Here is a 27,882-nt window from a genome sequence, read left to right as displayed (position 1 = left end):
ACCCGGGCCGCACACATGCCAGGCGAGTGCACTACCGCTTGAGCCACATCCCCAGCCCTCTAAATTTCTAAAATCTCTACCTGATTCTTTGTAAAAAAGATTTTTTTTTTGTAGTTGTAGATGGACAAGATGCCTTTATTTTATTTATTTATTTTTATGAGTGTGGAGGATCAAACCCAGTGCCTCACCTGTGCTAGGCAAGTGCTCTACCACTGAGCTACATCTCCAGCCCCTGATTCTTCTTTTTTTATTTTTAATATTTTAGTTGTAGATGGACACAATACTTTTCAATACCTTTATTTTATTTATTTATTTTTATGTGGTCCTGAGGGTCAAACCCAGTGCCTCACACATGCTAGGCAAGCACTCTACCACTGAGCCACTACCCCAACCCCTGATTCTTTTTAATATATGAAATATATTACCTTTCACCTATCTTGTGAAGACCTTAATTACACTTAATCTATACCTTGTTTTTAGTATTACTAATTCTGGAATTTCTTTTGGCTTTCATTTTCCTGTTAATGGATAGAGTAGGGAAGAAAGATAATTGTTTTCTTTGCACTCCCTCCCCCAAATTTTTAGATAGAAATAACTCCTGAAACAAAAGACAGATCAACAAGAAAACAACAAATAATTTATTAACATGAATATTTCATGTATACATAGTAGATACCTAGGAAATAATTTTCAAAGAGATGACTTTGAATTCCAGTTTATGTAGTAAATCTTCAACAAAGAACAGTAAAGGTATAGAGAAGTGACAAGACAAAGGGAAAAGACTTTGAGCCTCTAGAGATAGAAAATTGTGGCAGAAAAATGCCAGTTAGTAAACTTGTTATAAAGATTCCCCTCATGCCATCTCCAGGCTGGTAAGCTCTAAAGTTGCCTTCAGTGGTTAACCTTTGTTCTTCTGGGTAGACAAGGGGGAGGCCATCTTTATCTTTGTAAATCTATGTCTTGCTTTTTGGTAAATGGGTCAGGGGCAGAGAGATTCTTTATATGTATGTTTCCTTCTTCTCAATTGCCTTCAGCTCAAAGTAATCCTTATGCCAAAGTGCCATATTTTGTTGTGGCATATTCTGGTCTCCCTGAATGGTTTTTCAGGGTCTTATTTCACAGTGTTGATTTTACTGAAATGTTTTAATAGTTCTTTTATTTTTCTTGGTACCAGAGATCAAATCCAGGGTCTAGCGTATTCTAGGCACGTGCCCTACCACTGAATTACACCCCTATTCCTTTTTATTCTTTTATTTGGAGACAGTGGGTCTTATTAAGTTGCTGAGGCTAGCCTTGATCTTATGATCCTCCTGCCTCAGCCTCCTAAGTAGCTGGAATTACAGGTTTGCAGGGCTCCTGTTTATCTTTTAATTGTATGCTCTTGATCTTATATGTACTGTTTACTGACTGTGCATACAGCACATATGCAGGAAGAGTAGAATGTGCTGATTGGGCTTACACACACACAAACACACACACACAAATACATACATACTAATATACATGTATATGTTGCCTGGTGCACTCACTGGTTTGGTCTGGAGTAAATTCACATCGCAGCTGGCTGATGACTATTGTCAAAGGAAGGAAGTGGATGATTGTCACAGCTACTCCAAATGTAGTTGCCTAATCTACTACTCAAAAAAATGGCCCAAGGCCCTCTTTTTCTCTTAATCCATTAACTGACTTCACAATTCTTTTCTTCCGTCCTTCCTTCTTTTCTTTCTCTCTCTCTCTCTCTTTTACTTTGAAGGTAACATGGGTTTCATTATAGAAAATAAACAACAATCCATCTTAATGTTATAACGTTTTCAGGGTAATTTTAAAACGATCAGTAACTTGCCAATTCATAAGTATAAATATATTAAATACATTTATGTTTAAAATTGTTATGATCATCTTTAGAAAACAAAATATCTTAAAATAGTTATGTCATGAGGCATTAAATATCAGATACAAGAATTGCAATATGAAGTGTGAAATTAACAAGGACCAGCAATTTTTCAAATTATCTCTTCAATTAGAAGTCTTCAGAACGATTAATTTTCATCTATCACCATTCTTTTATTGGGGGAGGGGTACCAGAGATTGAACTCAGGGGAACTCAACCACTGATCCACATTCCCAACCCTATTTCCTATTTTAGTTAGAGACAGGGTCTCACTGAGTTGCTTAGTTACTCGCCAAGGCTGAGGCTGGCTTTGAATTTGTGATCCTCCCGTCTCTGCCTCCCATGCTGCTGGGATAACAGGCGTGGGCCACCGTGCCCGGCTTCACCATCATTCTTATACAGTCCTTGTAATTAATTGAATTTTATTCTGAATTAATTTCAGTAGACAGTATTTCTTCCATTTCCTCTTGGGAAAAAGACTCAATTTTTCCATTTTTATACCTGAACAGCTCTTCCTTAGTAAGAAATCCACAATAGCTGGATCTAAAACCTCAAAAACTCAAATAAGGACATTTTCTGAAATGGTCTATATCCTTTTTCCAGAAGTTCTTTGGTCATCACTGAAAGAAAATTTTCAAATCAAACGTATTCCATGAGTTTTTTTTCCTTTTACTTCTGCAAGTAGATCATGTAGCTCTTCTTTACTAGGGTAGCATCCTAATGACCTGATAATTGTCCCAATCTCTCTTCCCTTTCTTTATTTTCCACCATTTCATGTGGAACCCATCATCTCCCAGGTTTTTTCTTAACCCTTCTACTTTTGCAACAGTCTTCTGATGCATGAATTTTTTTTAAATAGTGTTAATTTTTTCTTTATTATTTGCCTTTGGTACAAGCTTAGAACAATATTTTGTACTCCCTCTTCCTTCCAAAATTATAAATATCCACCTATTTTCTTCTTTTACTATTTTTACAATTTCGTTTTACATGCAAATCTTTAAGCCATCTGGAATTTATTCTAATGTCAGCTGTGACTTAGGGCTCTAACTTAATTTTTCCCTAATGGTGAGTTTTCCATGTGTGGGCTTTTAAAATGCAGCTTAACCCTCAGAGCTCCATAAAAGCTTAGGAGTTAAGAATAGAAGAGCTAGGACTATAACTCATTCAGCTCCTAATTTCTGTTCCATTATTGCTCACTCTAGGACTCTGGCAAATCTCAGTGCTCCTCAGGGGGAAAAACTCTGAACAATGATTTAAGGCTGGGAGGGCTGAGGCAGAGAGAGGGGGATTTGCAGAGAACCCTCTAGAAGGTTAATACTTGCTGTGTCCCTGCCACTGGGCATAGCCTCATCCAGAAGCAGTCACTCAGCCTTACAAGAAGCAGCAGGGACCCTGAGCTCTAATCTTAATTGTATTTTTTTCCTTTAACCCTCATGTCCTTTCTCTACTGGACTCACAAAGTTCATCTCCAAACCAGTGAGGAGGCTTAGATTCTTCTTCTCTTGGATTTCACTTCATTTTGCACACATTTCTAGAGCAATTTTGTAAATATGTCATGCATATCCATGCATATGTATCATGGATGGATACATCAGTAGATGAAGTTATCAGGAATTAAAAGGATACTATCTGCAAGTTTCAGGGGAAAAAATCCACCAAAGAATATGGAGTTGCTGCTGACTCTATAGACCTGAGAAGCCTCTGTGTGGCCCCTAGTGTTAATGGCATAGTGGTTGGCACCATATACCCTGGCCATGCATTTGACTAAAGCCACCTGAAGCTAAGTCATTCTTAATCATTTTTATTAACTACTAATTCCTGGAGGCACCAGGAGGAGTTAACTTTGTCTCCTCAGGGAGCTGATAACCTGGTATCCAAGTGTGTAGAGGGAATCTTGGAAGACACTTTAGGGAGGGGATAATCAGGCACATCAAAATCTTCAGAGTCTTACTCTGAAGCTCTGGCACATGTCTATAATTCCAGCTACTTGGGAGGCTGAAGCAGGAGGATTTGGGGTTTGAGGCCAGCCTGGGCAACATAGCAAGACACTGTCTCCAACAAAACAAAAATAACCAAAAAAGATAGAAAAAGAAAAACTTCAAGGAGAACAAGAAATGCAGTTAAGTTGGAGAAGGCCCCTTCATCTATAAAACAGTAGAGCCGCACTGAACCAGTGTCTCCTGTGGCTGAATGTCTGAGAGTTTAAACTCTTATTATACCTTCTCTGATTTGATCCTCACAAAAACCAGGTGGCATTATCGGTTCCATTTTGTAAATGACAAAACTGAGTCTTACGGGAAATCATTTACCTAAGGTTCACAAAGAGGAAGCTACTACAATCAAAGTCCAGGTAAAGAAAGGGGTTATTTGGAGAGAATAACCTAAATCTTTGAGCAGTTTGTACTCTCTTCTCCTTTCCCTGTTATTTATTTAGTTGTGTATGTTTTGTGTTTTTATTTGTTTGTTGTTGTTTTTGGTAATAGGGATTGAACCCAGGGGACTTTACCACTGAGCCACATCTCCAGCCCTTTTTATTTATTTTTTTGAGACAGGTACTAAATTGCTTAGTACCTCACTAAGTTGCTGAGGCTGGCCTCAAATTTACAATCCTCCTGCCTCAGCCTCCTGAGTTGCTGGGATTACAAGGGAGTGCCACCATGTCTGCCTCCCCTTTTCTTGGACTAGTTAGTGGAGTTGAACAGAATGTGCAGTTTTGATTCTCTGGGCCTTTGCTCTTGCAGTTTCATCTGCCTGTAATGTTCTTCATAGACCTTCTGTTCTAGTGAAATCATACTTCTGTTAAAAGCTAGCTCTAATGTCTTGTCCCTGGTACAACCTCCACCCTTTCTTCCTCCCATTCCCAGGGCTCCTGAGGCCCTCAAATGAGGGTCTAGCTTAGCCCCTGGGTTCACATTCATATCACCTCTAGGGCCCTGTCTTACCCCAGACTGTTGCTCCCGAAGTGAGAGATGACCAGGCGCTGGCATACATGCTTGTTGTTCTAGTTCATTTTGTGTTGCTGTAATAAAATATCAAAGGGTGAGTAACTGCAGGTAAAAAGGTTTATTTAGCTCACAGTTCTTGAGGTTGAAGAGCATGGTTCCAGCATCTGCTTGGCTCTGGTGAGGGCCTCATGGCAAATGGAAATGCAATGGCAGGAGCTCTTGCAAGAGTGGAAAGGTCTCGGAGACTTAAAGAAAAGATGAGCAGCCCAGGTGAAAGAGGATTCAGGGGAGGTCCCAGCCTCCCTTATAACTACCCATTCTCTCTCTCTCTTTTTTTTTAAGGGGGGGGGGAGAGAGAGAGAATTTTTAATATTTATTTTTTTAGTTTTCAGTGGACGCAACATCTTTGTTGTTTTTTTTTTTTTTTGTATGTGGTGCTGAGGATCGAACCTGGGCCGCACGCATGCTAGGCAAGCGTGTTACCGCTTGAGCCACATCCCCAGCCCATAACTACCCATTCTCAAGGGAACTAATCCAGTCCCACTAGACCTGTGTTAATCTCTTCTGGAAGATGTCTCCCCTGATCCTCCCCTGACCTAATTAGATCCTACTAGGCCCCACCTGTTAAAGGTTTCACCTCAGCATCACCACACCGAGAACCAAGTCTCCAACACACATAAATCTCTAGAGGACATCCATATTCAAACCATTGCACTTGTTAAATAATTGTAGGAAGAAAACCAACAATTTTTTTTTTTTTTACTGCAGTCAACATATCAGTCTTGGAGCTTGCACTATTCAGAATTTCTCTCTCTGAATCCTGATCTGAAGATTATGTGAGAGGTAGCCACATTTCTTTGAATTCCCATTCCTTTGACTTATCTTTTGGATTATTTCTTTGGGAACCATCTCTTTTTTCAAGTCATTTTGCACTTTGAGAATTAATTAAGAGTTAATTTCTTGATAGAGGTTTTTTAACAATCATGGTAAACACACATAACACAAAATTTACCAACTCAGTAATTTCCATGTGTATAGTTCAGTAGTGTTAGTTTATTCATACTGTTGTGCAAGCAATCTTCAGAGATTTTTCAGCTTGCAAAACTAAAAGTACATCCATCAAATAATAGCTTCCCATTTCCTCCTACCTGAAGCCCCTGTAAATATCATTCTACTTTCTGTCTCTATGAATTGGACTACTTTAAGTATCTCATAAAGCTGGGCATAGTGGCACATGTCTGTAATCTTAGTGACTTGGAAGGCTGAAACTAGATGATTGCTAATTAATTAATTAATTTACATATATATATATATATATATATATATATATATATATATGCCAGGATTTGAGCTCAGGAGTGCTTTACCACTGAGCTACTCAGGAGTGCTTTACCACTGAGCTTATTTTTAATTTTGAGACAGGTTCTTGCTAAGTTGCTGAGGCTGGCCTCAAACTTGCAATCTTCATGCTTCAGACACCTGAGTTGCTGGGATTACAGGCAGATTGCACTGTGCCCAGCCTCATTTTACTATTTAAAATGCATTAAAGTGGAGCTGGGGCTGGGGCTCAGTGGTAGTGCACTTGCCTAGCATGTGTGAGGCATTAGGTTCAATTCTCAGCACTGCATATAAATAAATGGAGTAAACGTCTATCAACAACTAAAAAATATTTTTTAAAATGCATTAAAGTTTTTGGGTTTTGTTTGTTTTTATTTTTGAGGCCTGACCTGTAGTCCCTTGCAAATGACCATAGGCATTTACCAATGGAGTATATTCTAGATTTTCAAGGTATGGATTTTTATTTTTTAATTCAATCTAGTTTACTAATTAATAAATCAAATTCTCTAAATGCTTTTTAATTATACAGTTTATTTATTAATAATGAGCTAAGAGAGGCTGGGGATGTGGCTCAAGCAGTAGTGCGCTCGCCTGGCATGCGTGTGGCCTGGGTTCGACCTTCAGCACCACATACAAACAAAGATGTTGTGTCCGCCGAAAACTAAAAAATAAATATTAAAATTCTCTCTCTCTCTCTCTCTCTCTTTAAATAATAATAATAATAATGAGCTAAGAGAGGTGAATTTAAATTTCCTACTATTATTGTATTTTTGTCTATTTCTTTACATATTTCCTATTATTCTGTTGCTTTATGAATTCTAACATTATATTATTTTATGCATAAGTATTTATAACATATTCATTGTAATTCTCAGTCTTTATTGTTCATGTATTCTTCTGTGTCTTGTTTACTGTTTTTTGTTTTTGTGTGTGTATGTGAATTTAACCATCTCTAATATTAATATTATAACCCCTGTTTTCTTGTGTTTCGGTTTGCATCATGGCATTTGTTTTCTATTTTTTCTTTCCCTTTTATGAGGAACACTGTTTTCTGATGTACCTTTTGCATATGGCAATAGTTGGGTTTTGTTTTGTGACTCTGAGCTGTTTCAAAAGACTGAAATTACTAGGTCAAAGGTTTAAAAAAAAAACAACACTTTAGTAGCTTTTGACTCCCATGACCAAATAAATTGCTTTTCACAGGTTGGACCACTTTATCCTGTCACCAACCATTTGGAAGCAAACCATTTCCCCACCACTGCCAGCACAGCTATTATACTTCTGATTGCTTAAATTTTTAATAGGTAAAAATGGGACCTCATTGTTCTTTCACTTGTTTTTCCTGGCTTCCTGAAGTTCTACTTTAAATAAGTTAAGATAGAAGTATGATTAAGTCAAAATGAAATATCCCTTTTTTAGTATCTCTAATAAGATTGATGGGTAGTGGAGTTTCTTATTGATGATTGCCATGGCAACACTGGATCAATCACTTCCCACAGACTCCTCAGCCCAGCCTTAGGATTTTCCTGGGAGAAATTATCTGTGTTCCTGCTTCCCACCCCTATACTTTGCTTTGTTTCCTTCTGTAATAAATAGGCAACATAACATAAAGGAAAGACACAGAGTTGAGAGTTAGATTGAATGAATTCAAATTCTAGTTATTAATTATTAAATTTGATAATAATAGTTGATAATAATAATACATTTAATTTATTAAATTCTTACCATTTATTAACTGATGATTTATGGCAGTTTGTTACTCCTCTCTGTGCCTTGGTTTCCTGAAATTATATCTCCAAGGATAGTCAAGATTACAGTCGGGTCTGGGGTTGTAGCTTGTTGGTAGAGAGGTTGGGAACATATGTGAGGTCCTCGGTTCAATGCCCAGTACCAAGAGGAAGAAAAAAGAAAAAGGTTACAATAGTAAACTGGGTGCCACAAAGCATGCCTGTAATCCTGGTTTCTCAGGAGGGTAAGGCAGGAGAATAGCAAATTCAAGGGCAGCCTGGGAAATTAGCTGGACCCTGCCTCAACAAACAAACCAAACAACCAAAAAAGAAAATAAGAAAATAATGTCATTTAGTGGTAGAGCACCCTGTGTTCTATCTCCAGGACTGAAAATGAAAGGGAATAGTGCAAAATAATTAACTTATGCAAAGGACTCAGAGGTCTTATCGCTGGCTCTGCCTCTGGAAAATGCTCCTTTTCCTATTACGACTATGAGGCTTTTGGTAGAACTGATTTCTTCCTTATATAGCCCTGCTTCCTTAGCCACTACTAAGGTTTGGTCTTAGGCCAGGGGCAAGATCCTAGCTAAAACAGAGCCTATCAAAATCATTTCTCTGACATTGAGACATGAGATAGGAAGTCTTTGATGCCTCTCTGTGGAAAAAGCTCTCAGATAGAAGACCCAGGCTGCCAAGTTTCCAGCCTGTTGGAGGAAGCTGGGCTTGTAAGAATGAGGCTGGTGAGTGGAGAGAGAAGCAGACATTAGAGAGGGAAGGAGAACTTCGCATTGTTAGCACTGTGATAATCACTGGTTCTGGCTGTTCCCAAATGTATCTTACGAGACAATAAACATCTCGTTTTCTCCATGCTCACTTGCATTGAGTTTCCACCATTTGCAACCAAAAAAGATTTAAAAAAAAATTTTTTTTAAAGAGAGAGAGAGAATTTTTTTTAATATTTATTTTTTAGTTTTCGGTGGACACATATCTTTGTTTGTATGTGGTGCTGAGGATTGAACCCGGGCCACATGTATGCCAGGCAGGCGCGCTACCGCTTGAGCCACATCCCCAGCCCCAAAAAAGACTTTTAATATACTTCTTAAAGTACCTTAGGACAGTAGATTGTGAATTCTCCTGCCTGGCCATCCATCTTTCTGAGAAAAGCAAGAAGTTCTTGCAAGATCCTCCCCAAGATAGACAGACAGACAGACAGACACACACACACACACACACACACACACACACACCGACGCACGCATGCACACACACAGAAGTTGACGGCAACTCCCACTCCAACTGGAGTGGACTGTAGTTTCTTCCCTGCCATCTGCCTGCACATGCCTTTACTTCTCCACACACACCAAAAGACAGCTGCCCCAATGCCCAGGCCTTAGGAACTGTACTTGCTAAACAGGATGTTATTCCGGAAATCTGTGCCCTTCTCTGTACACCCCTTGTCCTTTTTTTCACTGCCCTATTCAGTAACTTCACAAATATATAATGAACACCTGCCAAGAACCGTGTCAGGCCGGGGGCCCCAGAGAGGCAGCAAACAGTCCCTGCTGTTAAGGAAGCCACAGGCTTGTGGCCGTCAGGCTGTCAAAAGACAGCTCCAAGAGAGGCAGTGGGATGAGTGTTGAACAGATGTTTTTGCCAAGTGCCACAGGAGCTGAGACGAGGTTTCGTCACTTGTTGCCTGAGATGATTGTCTGGCTGGTCCACCAGCTTCTCCCAGCCCAGCCCGCCCTGCCTGCTGCTGCCAGAATGTCTTCCTGAAAACAGTTGTGCCAGTCCTTCTTTCTCTCAGGCCTAAGCCTAAATTCCCTAGCCTGCAAAAACCCGAATCCAGATATTTCTGCAACCTAGTTTCTCAGCCCTGGCATCCAGGTTCCCCAATCACAAACTGTCCCCACAAGTCTAAGCAGCCCGCTCACCATCAGTGTTTGTATTCAGCATTTTCCCACCACTGTGTCTCTAGTCTCTGAATGTTTCAATTGTACACACCTCCCAAGGTGTAGGAAGGCAAGTGGATTTTATTCTCCTGTGATGTTCTTGGTTGTCAGGATGGAAAGTTATGTTGAAAAGAATTCTGTGGATATAACTGGACTCAGTGAAAGAATAAAGGGATCAGTTTGCAGAATCTGCCACAGATACCAAATTTGGCGTGTGTGCACTAGGGGTATAATTCAGCAGAAGAACACTTGCCTAGCAAGTGTAATGCCCTGCATGCCAGCACTGGAAACACACACACACACACACACACACACACACACACAACCTAATAAACAAAAATTGTGTGTGTCTGTGTGTGTGATGATAGTGGTGGGGGTGGGGGGAAACAACACCCTTGGTGTGCATTTGCAGACTTTGTCCTAGTGTTGTTTTAATGTCACCCCATCCCCATGAAACCTTCCTGACTCCTCCTAGTGAAATTAATCTCTTCTTTTTCTGAACTTTCATGATCCCCCTTCTGTGCCTCTGCCAGAGCACAGATGGTTCCTCCTTTTGATGGTGCACATATTTTTTCTGTTAGAAGAGACAGATGGTGTCCTATGGGGTGTGGAACAAGGTAGGGATCCCAAAGCTGTTTACTGAATCTTAGGACCATGTGAAACAACATTTGACCTTCAGCAGGATGGGTGCACAGCTGCTTAGGTGCCTCAAGTTTCCTGTCACGAAGAGCTGGCTTTATACACAGGCCTTTGCCCAGCATAGACTCTGAAGATGGTGTTATAGTGGCCATGTTTTCACTCCTGAATCAATTTCCTGCATGATTGCTGCTGTCTGACCTGTCATTTCCTATCTCCTTATAGGTCTATGACCACTGAGTGCTGGGAGCTCACTGAAGGCTGGCCATTCATTCTTTTACTCATGAAACCACTCAGTGGCCAGTTCTGTGCTTGCTGTTAGGGACACAGGGAAGGTGCCCTACCTTTGAGCTGATCTCTGACTTGAAGAGAGTGGGAAAGATGTTGAAGAAAGCAAGCCAGGATACAAGGGGAGGCGATGTGGGGCCTAAGAAAAGAGCTTAGAGAGTGCCAAGGGGGCACAGCAATAGGCTTGGGGTGGGGGATGTGGTCACTGGAGGTTGTTGACACACCCCCCCCACACACACACACACACACTCACTAAATTCCTTTTTCCTCTGTGCTCCTCAGTACCTCATAACTGGACCCTTTGACTACCATAGCTGCAAGCTCTGTCCTCCTCAATTCTGGGACCTGCACTGATAGAGGCAGGAAATATTTAAATAGCCTCAGTACATCCCCCCTAACCAGGTCCCATCTCACACAAACCTCAAGAGCTCAGCATCAATTACCCTACCAGATCTAGGATCTGGATGCTGGACTCTCTTGAGCCTCCTCTGCTGCTCTTCATACCTGGGACTCTGGGCCTAGGTAATCACCCAGATTCCTGAACTGCATGGGACACTGGTTTCCCTATCCTCAGGTTATGGTTGTTGCTGTGGGCATCTGTGATGATCTTAAACTATTATAAGCACTTCTAGAACTATTGGCCAATTCACTGCACTGTCCCTTTACCCCCTGGGTTCCCAGCCCTGCCCTAGGGACTTCCCCTACCTTCTACCCACCCTCACTGGCCCCCTACAATCATGTTTAGCTGCCAAACTCAGCTGTAGAACTGAATACCTCTGCTGGCAGGAGACAGGCTGGCTCCAGAAAGCTGGCTGGAGAGAAATGCTGAGGATCATGTTTCTTCAGCTTGTGCCAAATATTATTCACACGTAGCTTTTCAGAAAGATACAAATTGCTCATCCAATAAACACAGAAGGGCTAATCCCAGGACATTTATCAAAGTGGGGGAAGATGAGAGAAAGACAGTTACAAGAGGCCTTTGAGAGCTGGCCTGGTTTGGCTGGCCCACAGGGAGGTGGTGAGACTTCCACGTACTCCTGGGGTTTTCTCCTCAGAGGGTCTGAAACCCAGCACCTGGGCTTTGGGATTTTCTGTCATCATGTCACACAAAGCGTACATTGGTGTATACACTTCCCAGTGGTGAACAACAATGAATAAATCTATGTGGGCCAGGCTGCCTTTGTCACCAAACAGACCTTACCTCTCCTGGTGGCTGTAAGGACGGTATAAGCTGCCCCCACCCAGCATACACAAAACATGCTCGTGCCTCTTCTGTCTTTGAGTTCTCAGTCCCTCCTAACTTCTGGCTGAGGGCCTAACCTCAGAAGCCCAGAGGGAGCAAGAATTAGGTGAGGCCTCTAGAGATAGCCTGGGCCTTCCGTCTACCCTGTACAGGGTCCACACCTTGCTACTGGCATTCTAAAGTATACCCAGTAGAGAGCCCCTCTCTTCCCCAGGAGGAGGAGGTAGTGACTAGATCAGGATGAGGGCATGAAAATAACCACTGGCTTTTATTTGTTCAAAAATTTAAAAAATTAGAGCCAAGAGAATGGTCAGATACAGTGGCACACCTGTAATCCCAGCTACTTGGGAGGCTGAGGAGGCCTCCCAATTCAAAGCTAGCCCTGGACAACTTAGCCAGACCCTTTCTCAAAATATGACAAAAATAAAAAGGGATAGGGATAGGTTCAATACCCAGTACTTTGTGGGAAAAAAAAAAAAGCTGAGAGAATGAAATTCTCTTTAGAAACAAACTATAACCTCCAGTGGCAATAAAGAAGGGACACTGTGGCCCTCGGGACAGCATGGGAACAAGGTGTCTTCTGACATATTTGGTTCCAACACAATCAGAAAGGCTGAAAGGAGTTCCCAGATAGTATTCCCACAAAATCATGGTAAATATGCCATTCGTGTTATTACTTTTCAGATAAGGTACTGAGAAGTTAGACAATTTGTCCAAGGCCACCCAATTATTTAATAGAAACTTTTTTGAAACTGTTTAATTAGACAGTCCTAAATTGTCTATAGACTTAAAGAAAGGTATGGTAGTTTCAGAAATCAGTTTCAGTGGGAATTCTTTTTTTTTAATTATTTAATTTATTAAGGTTTTAGTTGGACACAATATATTTATTTTACATGTATGTGGTGCTGAGGATCGAACCCAGTGCCTCATGCTAGGTGAGCACTCTACCACTGAGCCACAACCCCAGCCCTCAGGGGGAATTCTTAAGAGGGTGGGGTTTAGAGTTTTGGTGTCCTTAGGCTTGGATTGATATCTTAAGGGTACAATGCTCAGGCAGGATTTCATTGAGGACCTGGGGTCTATGTAATTAGGGTGACTAGCCTCCCAGTTCTCCAGGGCCTGAGAGGGCTCCTGGAATGTAGGACTTTCCACTTTAAAACTGGGATAGTAATGGGCTGGGACTGGGTATGTAGCTCTTGCCTAGAATGTACAAGGCCTACATTCCATTGCTACTACTGCATACATAACAAAAATAAAAATAAAAGTAGTCCTGGGCAGACCAGGACAAGTTGGTCACATATCTGTAACCTAGGGGACAGGGCATGGGTAATTGCCATTGATTCCAGGAACTACCTGAAGCTCAGTCAAGCCTCACACCAACATGGGGACTCAGAAGGTGGCATGCTGATTAAGAAGGTGGGCAGAACAACCACCAGCTGGAAACAGCTTTTCCTAGACACGTGGGCGAGTCAGACTATGACCAACCTCCCGTTGTAGTAAAGCAGGCCTATTATGGCCTTCAGCACTTGATGGGAACAAAGTGCCTTCTGGCAATGACTGGTTCCAATCACAACCAGAAAGACTGAAGGGAATTGCCAGATGGGGATTGCCAGGCAGCTAGTCAGCATGAACCTGGTAGCTTCAAAGGAGGCCAGAAGCACAACATGGTCCTCTCTGCTTGCAGGAAGTTTCTTTTCTGGCTTCTGAAACTTCGTTCCTTTCAGGAATGGTCTACCTACTCTTCCTACGTTGGGGACCCCCACACTGACCTACATCATTAGGCCCTTCTCTTCTCCTCTTGGTCCCCACTTGTATAACGATTTCTATTTGCCTGTCTCTGATTTTGAAAATCTGAAATTCACTTTCAGAAAACCTGGAAGATTTTCAGAAGACCCTGGGTTTTGAGGAGAATAATCCAAGGGCAGAAATTTATGCGAGAATAGGTCTCAGGAAGGACAGGAATGGGGCAAGGAAACCTCAGGAATGTGGGCCCTGCCATCTCTTCCTTTTTATGGCAATTCCTATTTGTGGTCCCTTTCATTCTCAGCTTTCTTTGTTTCTCTGTGCTTTGGCAGAGGGGAAACATTTACATCATCTAAATTCCACCACACCACACCTAAGGACTGACTGGCAATCTTGTATTTCAAATCCTGACTCAGAAGAGGCCATCTCATTGCCTCACTTGGTAGGTGAGGAAAGGCAGCACTAAAATAATGGCTACCGAGTCCCTTTCCTTAAAGGGGTAAAGTTTTAAAGAAAAGAGTCATCTTGTTTTGGCTAGACATATTCCTTTTTTTTTTTTTTTGGTATCAGATTGAACCAGGGTACTTTACCACTGAGCTACATCTCCAGTCCTTACTTATTTATCTAAATTTTGAGATAGGTTCTTATTAAGTTACTGAGAGTCTTGTTAAGTTGCTGAAGCTGGCCTTGAACTTATGATCCACCTGCCTCAGCCTCCCAAATCATAGGATGTTCACTTTTTTTTAATATTTAGTTGTAGATGGACACACTACCTTTATTTTAATTATTTATTTTTATGTGGTGCTGAGGATCGAACCCAATGCCTCACATGTGCTAGGCAAGCGCTCTACCACTGAGAGGTTCTAATCTCAGTCCCTGGATGTTCACTCTTTATCATCTTTAATACAACTGACATGTGGTTGTGCCTCCCATAATTTCTTCTTTCCCATTTTTTCTCTTTTCTTTTTCTTGGTTCTGAGGATTCAACCCAGAGTCTCTCACATACCAAGCAGGTGTTTTACCACTAAATTCTTGCTAGCTTCCTCTTCCCAGAAGTCATAAAAATTATTTTTGGTCTCCCTTAGTGATTGGTTTGATGTTAATCTGACCTTAGAATATTTAAAAAATTAATTTGGGTAACTGTGATAAGCTATTCATTCACCAAGCCAGTTCTTAAATTCTGTGTCCAATCATCTCTTCATCATAGAGTGCCCTATCATTTTCTCCTTTGCATTTATGATATAGGGTCTTACCAGTCAAAGTATGACTCATAGACCAGAAGCATTAGTATCATCTAAGACCTGGTTTCCTGCCTTACCTTCTCAAGGAATACCTACATTTAACAGTTCCCCAGGCAACTCACATTAAAGTTCCCTAAGTGCTTGGAGAGGATTCTTATCTTATCTCTCAGAAGAAGAGACTGAAAATTCTGAGGGCAGGGACTGTATTCAGCAAACCTCTATATTCTCTTTTCCTTCCTTTCCTTTCTCCCTCCCCCTCTTTTTCTTTCTTTGAAGTATTGGGGATTGAACCCAAGGCCTCAATAATGCCAGCCCTTTTTATTTTTAATTTTGAGACAGGAGCTTGCTAAATTGCCCAGGTTGGATTTGAATTTATGATCGTACTCTCAAGTAGTTGGGATTACAGGCATATGCTGCCACAGTCAGGCTGAAGTATACTTTTTATGTGTGAATTATCTTATTTGTCTTTCTTGTAGGGGACAGAACTCGTCAAACACATTTAAGAGGGTAAACTAATTATATAGCATCTGAGCTTTGCTATAAAATAATCTTGCAGGAGGTGAAAGAAGTTTGGGCTAGTTGTTGGTATTGTAAAAAGTATGGTGGTAAATAGGGAATTATACTATTCTATTTTATATAAATATATCTATTTATATTTTATTTTCCATAATAAAAGTTAGAAGAAAGGAAAAATGGTTGAAAACATTGTAAGAGATCATTTAACTTCTCAAATAAATTTGTTTCCAAGCCCCTTGAAGTAAATCCAAGGTCCTAAGAGAAATTCCAAATGAAATTGCTCAGTCCTGTCAAAGAATTTTGGAGGATGTATGCAGTAGGGAGAAATTTGGAACATTGGTCATGTGCAAATTTTTTTCTAAATTTACAAAAGGAGAAATGATATAATTAGTTTCTTTTTGTTACTTTAAATCAACTTAAGGGGAGAGGAAAAGGAGGAGGAATTTACCAGTGCATATAATTTGTTAAGGTCAGTGGGAGTCAAATATGGCATACCAGGGCACATTCCTCTTGCCTCCTCGTTGGCTTAATTCTCAGGCAGGTTCTCTCACATCACGGCTGCAGTGGTTGAATACTGTACCCCCCAAATTCATGTCTATTCAAAACCTCAGAACTGACCTTATTTGGAAATAGGGTTTGCATATTAAGTCAAAATGAGGTTATACCAGATTAGAGTAGATCCTCAATACAATGATTGGTATATTTTTAGAAAAGGAGAGGACACATTAACAGAAGAGAATCATACATAGAGAGGAGATCATGTGAAGACTGAGTTAGAAATTAGTTTGGGACAGTTACAAACCAAGAAATGCCAAGTATTGCTGTCATAACAAGCTAGAATATACAAGAAAAGATTCTTCCATAGAGCTTTCAGAAGGAGTGTGGCCCTGCTAATACCTTGATTTCAGAATTTTTGACTTCTTAAGAAGTTCTAGGGGAAGAATTGGACATTGCTCAAAAGCCCTCCTTAGACCACATGTTTATCCCTGAATCAATCACTGTGTCTAGAAGGAATTCGGTGCTTTGAGTGCCTATATACAAGTTATATGGTCTGTTGAAAAGCCCATGGTTAGCCTATCCCTACCACATGGAGAAAAGCAGGAGTCTCCTACCAGTAGTCAGGAATACAAGGCAGACATAAACAACACCTGATCCTTACAGGGAGCATGTTAGCCAACCTTTGGCTGCTATAATAAGAATCCTAGATAATTAATTTATAAATAGAAAGGGTTCATTTTCACTCACAGTTTTGGAGGTTTCAGTCCACGATCAGTTGGCCCCTTTCTTTGGGCCTGTGGCAAGGCAGCAAATCATGGTGGAAGCACATGGCAGAGCAGTTTAAAATACTTACTTCTTGGCTAGGAGCTAGTGAAAGAAAGAAGAGGAGGCCAGGATCCTATAATCTCCTTCAAGGGCTTGCTTCCAATGACCTGAAGACCTCCCAGTAGGCTCCATCTCCCAAAGGTTCCCACTAGCACCAAGCTAGGGGCCAAGCCTTTATCACATGGGCTTTTGAGGGGACATTCTAGATCCAAACAACAGCAGGAAGAAAAAGTTGATTCTGAAAACTATATACCTTTATTCAAGAATAGGGTTTTAAAATTTTTGTTTTATTTCATTTTTATTTTTTGGAAGTGGGGACTGAACCCTGAGTTTTACCAACGAGCTGTATTTTTAGAGACTGCTGGTCTCTACACCTCCCATTTCCTTTTTTACTTTTAATATTTTAAATTTTGAGACAGGTTCTCACTATGTTATTGAGGCTGGTCTTGAATTTGCAATCCTCCTGCCTCAATTGCTGGGATTACGGGTGTGCACCACTGTGCCTGGCTGCAGATAGGTTTTGAAAAGATACAAAGGAAATGGAGATTTCTCAGAACAAGCCAAGGCATGCATAATCAGATTCCCTTTCTTGACAGGTCCCTAAACTGACAGATTACAGATCTTCACTTAATAGTCTGTTTGTTGGCAAACTGGGTCTTTAGCAAGGCCTTTAATAATCACTCTTTTTTTTGGGGGGGGTGGGGGGAGAGGTACTGGAGATTGAACTCAAGGGCACTACTCAATCACTGAGCCACATCCTCAGCCCTATTTTGCATTTTATTTAGAGACAGGGTCTCACTGAGTTGCTCAGGGCCTTGCTAAATTGCTGAGGCTGGCTTTGAACTTGCAATCCTCCTGCCTCTTCTTCCCAAGCTGCTGGGATTATAGGCCAGCAGCGTGTGCCATGGTGCCTGACTTTAATTATCACTGTTGTGGATAAAATGTAAAATATGTATTGGATAATACTACAGTTAAGAAGAAAAGCAACTTGCTAAATGAATAGAGTAAATCTTTGTCATTATATTTGTCTACCCCGAGTGTAACACCTGTCTTATTTTCGAAGAATTTTCCAGTGTATATAGTATTAGAAGGCTGAAGTGCCCTTGCTCCTACCATGGATGCAGAACAGGAAATATTCTTTTTTCCCCCCTTCCTGCTAGCTAGAGCTCAAGCATGTGAATTTGGCTCAGCCACACCATTGAGGACTTTGAATTCTTACAGAATTCTGCTAAGTAGCAGTGGTGGTGTAGAAGTTATTCATGGCAGCAATAGCAGTACATGAATAGCATTTAAGTGGTAGTGTTGATTAATTGTTGGCAGTGGTAGTCATAACAGACTAATGTTGTAACTGGCCATGTTTTGCAGTCAAAAACCCTGATTAGGCTAGGTGTGGTGGTACAGCCTTTAATCCCTTTTACTTGGGAGGCTAAGGTAGGAGGTTCATAACTTCAAGGCCAGCCTGAGCAATTTAGGAAGATCCTGTCTCAAATAAATTAATTAATAAAAGTGCTAGAGATGTAGCTCAGTAGTATAATGCCCCTGGGTTCAATCCACAGTACTTACACACACATGTGCACATACACACCACCACAAAATGCTAATTTGCACAATGTCTTTATTTAAAGGATTAAAGTCCATTTATAACAGTGTCTTCACTGTTCTAGAACTTTGTCTTCAGTCCTCTATTTTAGTTTATCGTGAACATCAAGAAGTGAATGTTGCTGGGCATGATAGGGCACCCACAATCATAGTGACTTGGGAGATTGAGGCAGGAAGATTGCAAGTTCAAAGCCGCCTCAGTAACTTAGGCCTTAAGCAAATTAGTGAGACCCTCTCTTAAAATTAAAAAGAAAAAAGAGGGCTGGGGATGTGGCTCAGTGGTCAAACACTCCTGGGTTAAATCCCCAGTACCAAAAAAAAAAAAAAAAAAGAAGTGAATGTAGGACTGGGGATGTAATTCATGGTTAAAGCACTTGTTCAGTAAGAACTTGGGTTTGATACTCAGCACTTAAAAAAAAAAAGTGAATGTTGTTTTGAAAGGCACTGAAGAAAGTAAAATATTTGGAGCAATGGAGATGATGGTCCTATTCCATTCTATTGCTCACACCTCAGCTGGAATGATGCATTTGGTCCTAGGTACTACTTAATGCCCAGGTAGTCAAAGCTTGATGGAAGAATGACCAGGACAGAGAAGAAACTCAACCATGAAGCATGAAGAGTAAAGAATAGTGGCAATAATAGGTATTACCACCTTACACAGAAATTGTTTTCAAGTGGGGAGAAGGCACATAGCCAATCTCTTTAAATAACTCAGAGATCATCTAGAAGATAATTCAGTTCATTTTCTGTCTGCAAGGAATAGACCTTGTATCATTAGTAAATACTATAAGGATGGGTTTCAACTTATAAGAATGTTTGATAGCTACATCAGTGATATCAACAATGGAGCTAAGTTATGATATAGTGACCTTCCTGTCAATGGAGGTATGCACACAAAGCTGGATGAATTCTCAAAGAGTATGTTATACATGGAAATTCATTATTGGATAAAAGTGGAGTTGATGTCCTTTATATTCTCTGTAATCCTGAAATCTGAACAAGTCCTGAGGGTAGCATGGGAAGAGCAGGAAATGGAAGGTATAGAGACCAGCAGTTTTGCAAATTGTGAGCAGAATTCTCAGTACTATATCCAGGAAATTAAAAAAAAAATTTTTTTAGTTGTAGATGGACACAATACCTTTATTTATTTATCTTTATGTGATGCTGAGGATTGAACCTGGTACCTCAAATGTGCTAGGTGCTCTACCTTGGAGCCATAACCCCAGCTCCAGGAATTTCTTTTTATGAAGAATTGTACTATCCCCAATTCTTGACTGCTCCCTATATCCAATCCTTTGCCATGTAACTTTGAAGTTCCTCTCACTAGAGGCAATATAGTTACCTGACCCACTAATCTTAGAGTGGTCATGCAACTTGTTTTGACTGACAGAATGTTGGTTGAGGTGATCATTTCAACCAGAGACCTTATTATGAAGCATTATATGTTTTTGTTCCCTCATTTGTGCTTCTGTCAATAACATGTGAAAAACATGCCCTTGGCTGACATTATAGACGGAGTAGACTCATCTATGTACTTAACAGATCTAGAGCCTTAAGCAGAACAGTTCCAGCCATCCATGGGCACACAAGAAATGAATGCTTAACTGTTGTATGGTACTTAGATTTGATGGTTATTTGCTAAGTAATATTCATTATGGCAATAAGTAAGATGGATATTTTTTATCAATATGTGGAATCTATTTCTTCTCTTCTTAAATCTGGGCTGGTTCTGTGACTTATGCTGCCCAACAGAATGTGGCAGATGTATCACTATATAATTTCTAAGACTTGGCCTAAAGAGATCTTTCCCTTCCCTCTGTGCATTTAGAATGCTCCTTCTTAGAATTCAGCTACCAATCTGTGAGGAAGCCCAAGCTGCCACGTGGAGGCACACATGGGGGAGAACTGAGACACCTAGCTAACACTTCCAATTTAGCTTCCCACTGGTAACCAGCACCAATTTTCAATCATGTGAATGAGGTCATTTGTACCTTCCAGACTTTCTATCATCTTAGTTAACACTATGTGAAGCAGAAAATAACCTGGTTAATGCATAGAATCAAAAGAAACAACAAAATGCTATTGTTTTAAGAAACTCACTTTTGAGTAGCCATTTTGTTTGTTTGTTTTCTTTTTTATAGAAACAAACCAGGGGTTGGAAAACTTTTTCTCAAAGAGATCAGACAGGTCTGGGGATGGAGCTCAGTGGTATAGCATTTGTCTGGAATGTGCAAGGCAAGGAAGGCTCTGGGTTTAGTTCTCAGTACTGCAAAAAAAAAAAAATCAGTAAATATTTTAGACTTTGTGGGTTTATTACCTCTGTTACAACTACTTAACTCTGCCATTGTATCATGAAAGCAACCATTTACAATATACGAACAAAAGAACACAGCTGAGTTCTACTGAATTTTCACTAATAAAAGTTGGTGGTGGGCCCGATTTTGACAATGGGACCTAGTTTGCCAACTCCTTCAATAGATAATTGATATAGAAACTGTACCTGAAAGTGGGGTGCTTCCATAACAAAAACCTAAAACATACAGTATTGACTTGGATAAAAATAAAATGGGCTTGGGATGTGGTTCAGTGGTTAAGTGCCCCTGGGTTCAATCCCTGATACTGAAGAAAAAAAAGAAGAAGCTTTCAAAGTCCTGGAGGGCAGTGAGGAAGATGCATGCCCAGTGAGAAAGTTGTTATTGGAGGTTATTGGAGATCTAGATTACATATTGCTAACAGGCACTAACATAGATGATACATTTCTAATGTAGCAATTTGTGGCCTTGGGGTGGAGATTCTCAGGGAAAATACACAAAGTTGTAACTGACTCCTTTTAGCTGCCTACGAAAAAGTACAGTACAGGAAGAAAAAATACTGTATGAAGAAAAATTGGGGGAACTACAGAGGGATCAGGACAGTTTCTATAACCAGCAAAAAATGCTCAAAGTAAATTAAAATCTAGAGGAAAAATGAATTCCAGGGCACTCCCAGTAAGACTGGCTCCTGGGTCCAGGATGTGGCTGTAAAACCCTTTGTTAAGATCTCAGAAAGATTTTAAACAGTGACTCCTAAAGTTCTTATCTAGACAAAATACTGCTAAAAATATTAAGGGTTTGTCCCACAAAACCCTGACTCACAGCCTAAAGAAGGGAAGGGCCTCTCCTGAGATTTGGGGGTATGTCTTTTATGTAGTGGAGTGAAATTTAAAAAAAAAAAATCATGGAAAATCACAGCTTTTCTCCCAAGAAATAAACAAAGACAGTTTTAAATAAAAAGGAGACATTGAGCACCCAGTGAATCATCTTGAACAAGTTACTGGCTGCAAACAAGGGCTGTTTCTTAGGGAAAGGGAGTATCTAAGATGGAGCCAAGAGCTCAGAAGCAAGAGATAAGAGCCATACAGAATCACATTCCTTGACCTCAAAACTGGAGCCCAGGGAATTGTCCACAAGTACATGATCAGCTTTCACATTTACTAATGCCTATTATGTGCCTCTTATTAACCACCTTTCTAAATGGGAGTATCTATTGTGGTGTCTCTTGTAGTTACCCCTCTTTTCCCATTATATGTTGGATACGTGGGAGAAAGATAACTCATAGAAAAGTTGTAAGTATAGCACAAATAATCTTCAAACTATTCAAGAGCAAGTTTGACATGATTATTATCCCCAAATCTTTTAGTGCATATTTCCAATATAACCATCAAAATTAGGGAGTTAACATTGATAGCTTACCATCATCCTATCTGTAGTCCCTGCTCAAATTTCATTGGTTTTCCCAATAATATTCTGTACAGCAAAGGGTTCACTTTAGAATCACATTTAATTATCGTTTCTCTTTATTTTTCTTCAGTTGTAATGGGAGCGGTTATGACATTTTGGAAGATTTAATGATGATTATTTAATAAAATGGCTAACAATTTGGATTTCTCTAATGTTTCCCATCAAAATTATTATTTCATGGAGTGGTACTTTGAAATTATATAAATATTCCTTTACTTATCAAGCTTTCATTTATGTTACTATAGACTCATAATTTCCTATTTTGTTCAATTGGTCATAATCTGTTCCTATTCACATTATTTTTGTGCTCAAATTGTTCTACACTTGGCCAATGGGAGTCCCCTCCAACTGAAATTTGTTTTCTTTTGACATATTCTCATCATCCTTTGATCTCTTTACTTCCTGGCACAAGATTTTCCAGGCTCACTTTATAATACCCCTGGTTTGTCCCTGGATTCAGCCTTTTCTCCAAGATAACCAGGTCTTTTTATTGGAGAATGGTATTTAGAAATAAAGATTTGGATGCTAAATATTTTCATTATGTTGGGTATTTTCTATTTACACACACACACACACACACACACACACACACACACGGGGTGGGGAGAAAGAGAAAGATGGATATATTCTTTTGCATCTGTATTACTTTCATTATCTATCTTTAAATTGAAAACCACAAACTCATAACAATTTTTCTGTTAGAGACTTGGATGATTGCCCTTATCCACATATATACATAGCTTCTTTTTAATCAGTCTACCTGTAGTTAACAATCTCCTTGCCCCAACTCATCCTGGACTACTCTGTCTCCCAGAAGTCCTCCTACCATGCTCAGGTCCTTGGATGGCCTTTTTTACTCTGCTTGGGCATTAACACTTGTGCTGAACTGCTTCCCACCGGTTCTTCCTCTTGGTTGGCTTTGAAACACTGCATATGCCATTTTGATTGCTACCTTGTTCAACCCTACCTAGTGACTTTTGCACAGGATTGCTCAGGAAGAGGAAGAACATCAACAACAAGAAGATAATTTATTTTTATGATTCTTAGGTCCCTAGGAACCATACCTGGAGCTGATTTAGATAATGAAATTCTACACCTGAAATCTTAATGGGATGCACCCTTGGGGGATCTTTGGAGAAGTGCAATGTATTTATGTGTGGGGAGATTCTAAATATTTATGGCTACTGGTCAAATGATGGTAGATTAAAGATGTCTGCTAATTCTTTGCCCCTCCTCCCATCAAAAGATATAGTCTATTTTTACTTCCCTCAAATCTAGACTGCCTAAAACTTGTATTGTAACTTGTTTTAACAAAAAGATGGCTCACAGAAGTGATGCTTAAGGGTAGGCCTTAAAAGATCTGCATCTTCTTGTCTTGTTCTTGAAATGCTCCTATTTGGAATATATTCCATAGTATGTGAGGAAACCCAAGCAGATACATTGGAAGAGGGTTTATGGGAAGAGGTCACTGGGGAGAATGAAGGTCCCATGACCCTCAACCCAGTCTGAGCTCCCAGTCAGCACTGATTACCATGTGAGTGAGGCCACTTTGAAACTTTCAATTGTACCCATGTTCCAGCTAATACTATTGTAGGCAGAACTGCCCAATTAACTGCTTCACTGTGAGACATTGTTTTAAGACACTTAGTTTTGGGGTCATGTGTTATATTGTAATAGATCTTGAGATAAAAGTCTCCCATGTGCCAGCTACTGTCCTATGTCCTTCTGACATATGAGGCCGAAATAGAAATGTAAACTGACAGGTGTAGATGAGGGCACTGTGAAAGGGCAGAGGAAAGGCTATTAAGAGGTTGAAAGCAAGCTGCAAGGGAAGTAAGGAACTGATGATTCTAGGCTGATGAGCACTGGATGAGCCAATTACCAAACCCAGACTCCAGGTTTTGGCAAGGCAATTCTGCAACTTCTCCAGGTGTCTCACTTACTTGATGGGGTTAATTTTTCACTTGACACAAGTTGAGAGTGGAAAGAGCTGAGGGAAGTTGGGGAAAAGGTTGTCTAAAAAAAAAAAAAAAAGGTTGTCTGAGCCTATATCTTTCTCTTTTTTTAAATATTACTTCCTATTTAGAAGCGGGACAATTTTTTTTTTTTTTTTTTTTTGGCACTGGGGATTGAACTCAAAGGCACTGGACCATGAACCCACATCCCCAGCACTATTTTGCATTTTATTTAGAGACAGGGTTTCACTGAGTTGCTTAGCGCCTTGCTTTTGTGAGGCTGGCTTTGAACTCACTATTCTCCTGTCTCAGCCTCCCTAGCCTTTGGGATTACAGGTGTGTACCACCACACCCAGCAACAATGTTGTCTTGAAGGTTTCTGGACTTTTGGGAAGTAAGAAATTTACTGATTCCAAGTACCTTTGAATCAAAGACTATTGCTCAGGCCTCAGTGGATTCTGCACTTTTTTGAGGGATGGACAATTAGCAAGTGTTCCTTTTCCTTGATTCCTAGTCTTAGAAGGTCCTGGAACAGGTCTATAACCCTAATTTTCCTTTAATACTGTCTCCTGGCATTGTCTATACCTATAGAAGATACATGTCCATTTTCCCCTTTCCTTATGTTTCAGTCAGGGGACGAATCTGCCTCATTCTCACTCATTGGCCAGGCAGAATTTTCCCTAGGCATAGGCTGCTGTGGTTAGTTTCACCCTTATTAACTCCTTAGAAAACAACTCTTGAATTTGTGTTCTAAAATAACTTATCTATAATTTCCCCCTTTTCTCCATCCTACATCAAAATGATCATAAGGCTGGGGGTACAGTTTAGTGTTGGTAGAATATATTTATTTCACAAGCATGTGCACATGAGGCCCTGGGCTCTATTTCCAGCACCACCAAAACAAAAACAAAATATAACCTCCCAAACAAAAACAAACACAAAAACACCCCACTACCCATCACAAAAAGCTCAAAAACAACAAAACTCACAAGTATTCATTTGCCAAATGTCTTAACAAATATTTATTAACTACCAACTATGTGCAGGCTCATTTCTACTTTCTAACAGTGAGCAAGAGAGAGACAAGAGTTCCTGCCCATATGAAGTTGGTCTTCTAATGAAAGTGACCATAGAAAATAAACACATATGTTGGATGTTGATATCTGCTTTGAAAAAAAATTAAGCTGGTTAAGCAGATTTTGGCAGGAGGCTGTTCTACATAGGAGGGTTCAAGAAGGTCATTCTTATAAGGTGGCACCTGAGGAACTCAAATATGACTGTTGAGAAGCGCAGCCGAAGGGGCCTCAGCAAACTTCCAGATGCCAGATGATGATTGGCTCACAGTGGCCCCAGCAACTTCTAGCTGCCAACTGATTGGCTCCTCTGCAGTGATGCTCATTGGGCTGTTTCCCTGCCCTTTCAGACCAGGGAGCTGCTCACTGGGGGACTTTTTTGGCTCCGCCCACATGACCCAGCCAATGGGAGGAGTGGGGGAGGTTGAGAGGCTTGGAGAAACCGATTGTGGCAGTTGGGTTCTGAGGGTTTTTCCTGAGGAGCTGTGTGGTGTGGTGTGTAGTTCCAAAAATAAAGTTCGTTTCTTTTGACAAGTGGCTCCTGAATTGTGCCCAGCCAGACTGCGGCAATGACAGAGTGTTTCAGGTTAAGTGAATAAAAAGTACAAAAGCCTGAAACAGGAAGAAAGGAAGACTGAGGAGAGGTATGGAAGAGGTGTAAGAGGAGTTACCAATTAACCAGGTACTAGAGAACTCAGGCTGAGATCATGGTAGCTTGGACCATAATGATTGCAGCAGAGTTAACAAATTCTTACTGCCCGCTGCTGGGACTGAACCCACCCAGGGGCACTTAACAACTCAGCCACATCCCAGCCCTTTTTAATTTGAGATAGGGTTTTGCTAAGTTGCTGAGGCTGGCTTTGAACTTGCAATCCTCCTGCCTTAGCCTCCCAGGTCATTGGGATTACAGGTGTGGGCCACTGTGCCTAGCTGATCTCTGATATTTTGAAGGTACACTGATAAGACTTACCCAGGAACAAGAAATGACATTTGGGAATAAGAGGCATATCCAGGACATCTTTCAGTTTTTGTTCTTGGGAAACTGAATGAACTATGGTGCCACTCCTGAGGGTGGAATATAGTGATTAGGTTGTTAGAGCAGGACGTGTTGAATCTGAGATACTGGTATGTGACTGGAGGTCAGGGAAGAGATTTGAGACATTTTGCAGTCATCTGCATAAAAATATTCTAAATCACCCCTAGGAAGTGAGAGTAAGACAGAAAAGAGAAACATGGATTATGGCCTGGGGCTTTCCTCAACAACTGGGAAAGAAGTGCAAAAGACAGAGGAGTGGCCAGAAGTGCAAAAGACAGAGGAGAATCTGGAGGGCCTGGTGTTCAGGAAGTCAAGAGAAGAAATAGATTTTGTATGATACCAACGAGGTATCAACACCTGAGCCTCAGTTTTCTCGTCTACTTAATGAAAACAGTAACAACACCTATTTCATGGCATATGTAAATTCTTCAAAATGTAATGGCCATTGCTAACATTTTCTACCTCTGAGTTAGCTGCGAGAACCCCTCAGCTTCCCTATCCACATAAATGACAGCACCTACATGAGTCTTTCTCTGGAATGAGGTCACTCGAGCACCAGCTAGGTCAAATCTAGGTTCAGCGGCTTCAGTGTTAAAGTCACTCACATAGCCTCCAGCCTTTGCGTGCAAATCAACAAGGGGGTAAACATAGGTGTAAGGGTTTTGAAGCGGAGTTCTGCTGCTCATCAGCTGTAGGATCTTAACCTCCCTGGGCCCTGAACTCTGTAAACTGGGAACAATTTCTACTGCATAGAATTATGTTCCAGCCCAGTGTAGATTGTAAAAAACGGCTGTTCTTCAGCCCGCCACTGTGGGAATTATTGAAGCCACTCTCCCACTCAAAGTTTGTGTCCAGACATGGTATGCACTTGAGGAGGTATCTCCTGCACCCAAAACTGAGTTGGGATAGCCTCTGAGATTCTCTACACACACGACAGTAAGCGAGAGTAATGCCAACTTGTCCACTATCTTCACTTCAAGGCTCTGTAAATCGCCTTTTACTGGTCCCCCCACAAAGGCATCCGGGACCCAGTTACGCTAAGATAAGGGGGTTTCGAACGTCACGGAAAATCCCTCCGCCGCCGTCCCACTCCTCGCAGGGCGTAGAAGCCAGTTGCCCAGGCAACCTTTCTTGCCCCCGTTCTTCACCCCTCAGGCCTACCCAGGACCACCGGCTGGAAAGCCGCCCCGGCCCCCAATCCCTGCAAACTACGTCTCCCTAGCTTTCCTCTCTACCCTCTTCTCTGCTGGCGCGCTGCAGTCCTAAGCCCGCACCCCAGTCCTTGGGTACCCCAGGAAGTGGGGGGGCCTCTCCAGGGAAGCTTGACTGCGGGGGGCGGGTAGAGGAGGTGCGGCTTGATAGCGACCGAGGCCTCACGGCCAAAACTCGGGAAGAGAGGTGTGCGTGCAGCAGGACGTAGAAGCCGAAGTCCGACCCTCGGGCTTCAGGGACCGCGGGCGGAAAGCTGAGCGCCGCGCCCCTTCGGAGCCGCCCCGCCCCCAAGGCTCAGCTCCTCCTGGACGGCCCCGCCTCCGCTCCAGCAACCAGAGACCCCGCCCTCTCCCTCTCGTCCAGAAAACCCGGCTCGCGGCCCCGC

At 41.1% G+C, this 27,882-nt stretch overlaps 1 protein-coding gene across 6 annotated transcripts in view; it reads right to left on the bottom strand.

Moving 5' to 3' along the window:
* The window catches only part of Spink4 (serine peptidase inhibitor Kazal type 4), a 76,943-nt gene extending 49,100 nt beyond the window's left edge, over window positions 1-27,843 (bottom strand). For 5 of the 6 annotated variants that reach the window (XR_013438153.1, XR_013438154.1, XR_013438155.1 and 2 more), the window contains exons 1-2: window positions 7,900-27,843; window positions 4,834-4,910 (exon numbers count right to left, since the gene is read on the bottom strand). The gene's annotated coding sequence lies outside the window, so the exon portion shown is untranslated. The remainder of the gene's footprint in view (window positions 1-4,833; window positions 4,911-7,899) is intronic. The other variant, XR_001229785.4, reaches the window with a different exon arrangement.
* Between the last annotated feature and the right edge of the window lie 39 nt (window positions 27,844-27,882).

The sequence above is a fragment of the Ictidomys tridecemlineatus genome, chromosome 4, assembly GCF_052094955.1.
Source record: "Ictidomys tridecemlineatus isolate mIctTri1 chromosome 4, mIctTri1.hap1, whole genome shotgun sequence".
Taxonomy (NCBI): domain Eukaryota; kingdom Metazoa; phylum Chordata; class Mammalia; order Rodentia; family Sciuridae; genus Ictidomys; species Ictidomys tridecemlineatus.
Note: the sequence above shows the minus strand (reverse complement) of the source record. Positions and strands in the feature narration are given on the sequence as shown.